Genomic DNA, 1,545 nt, shown 5'->3' with positions numbered 1-1,545 from the left:
GTTTCAACACCTAAAAATTGTTTTGTTATAATTATTTTATGACTATTAATCATATTTTGATAATATAAATTAATTTGATAGATAATTAAACTAATCTTTATAGCAGTCAAATTAAGTATCTTTAAATAGTTAATTTGTTTGAATAATTTGTTTACAATAAAAAAAATTGAAATTGACATACGTTTACTATTAAATACGCACATAATATATATTTTTTATTACGTTATAAGTATTTCACATAAAATTATTATTTGTAGCTTCGTTTGTATTTTATAGAGTTACGGCTCATTTTTCGAGGTTCGTAGTTGCATTTTATGTCCTCAATATTTAAACTACGCCAATAACAGCCTATTCACAGAACGATAAAACTTGCCAATATTCTCTCCCTTCTACTGATTTATACCAATCAAAGTTCATAAAAACGCATTTATTTTTTTTTCTCTATTGTGTTCGATTTTATTTTATTATTTATAGAACGACTTGATTATTTTTATCTCAACTATTTTTTTTTTTTATAGATTTCTAATATTAAATTCTTACAAACGTTTCATTTTTAATTACACATATACATAAGAATATTTTATACGAAACATACTCGTATTATATTTCCATTACATACATAGGTATTGTTAAATTATTTATATTTAAGCGGTTTATAAGCGTTCAAAACTAAGTAGGTATATTTTTTATCAGTAATTCTTAAAACATGTAAATGCAATCATTAAATACATACTGTGAATATTTAAAAATATTTTAAATCACTTTTTATTGTTTTGTCAATTTATTATAAATAAACGGAAAAGTGTTCAGTGTAAGATATCGTAAAAAAAATTGCTTTAAAAATAGTGGCTTACATACAGTGAACTAATTTCTTGGATTATGGTTTCAATTTACAATTAATTTCCTACACGTGTTTTATACTCAATAGTTTTTGGAGTGGAAAATATTAATATCCCTATCGATATAATTTTTTTAAGACAGACAATTTTTGGCAAATGATATTATTCCTGTTTACCATCTTCATAAAAAAATCCGGGCAAGTTGCCCTGATCACCCTGTATCTAAACTAGTAACTACTATTATATAAGGTGATGCAAAACTATATAAGACATACGAGTGGGTGTTATATATTTTGGCACACTACTACTCCAACACTCGATCGTTATCTTCTCTTTCCCACTCCCACTATTTCCCTACACAACTCTTCCTATCATGAATTTACCTCACTAAGAAAATGCCCGCGGCTATTTTCGAGTCTAGTGCGAGTCGCGGTTACGACAAGACATTTTTATTGTATGTAAAAATATGTTTAATTTCCATTCGTCGACGGTTTTTTTTTCATTCCAGTGTGTATGTGTAATTTAAATATTTTAATCTCGTACGCAAGTATAGTTTGCTTTTTAAGATAATGTATCAATTTTTTTTTAATTATTCGTCGATCTATACTGATAATGTTGTTTTTTAAATAATAAAAATAAATGCATTTTATACCAAGTGTTTATATAGCTTAATGCACGTGTGTATTTGTTGTGCTTGAATAAAATA

The sequence above is a fragment of the Rhopalosiphum maidis genome, chromosome 3 (assembly GCF_003676215.2).
Source record: "Rhopalosiphum maidis isolate BTI-1 chromosome 3, ASM367621v3, whole genome shotgun sequence".
NCBI classification, from domain to species: Eukaryota; Metazoa; Arthropoda; class Insecta; order Hemiptera; family Aphididae; genus Rhopalosiphum; species Rhopalosiphum maidis.
The sequence above is the reverse complement of the archived record's forward strand: the minus strand, read 5'-3'. Positions refer to the sequence as shown.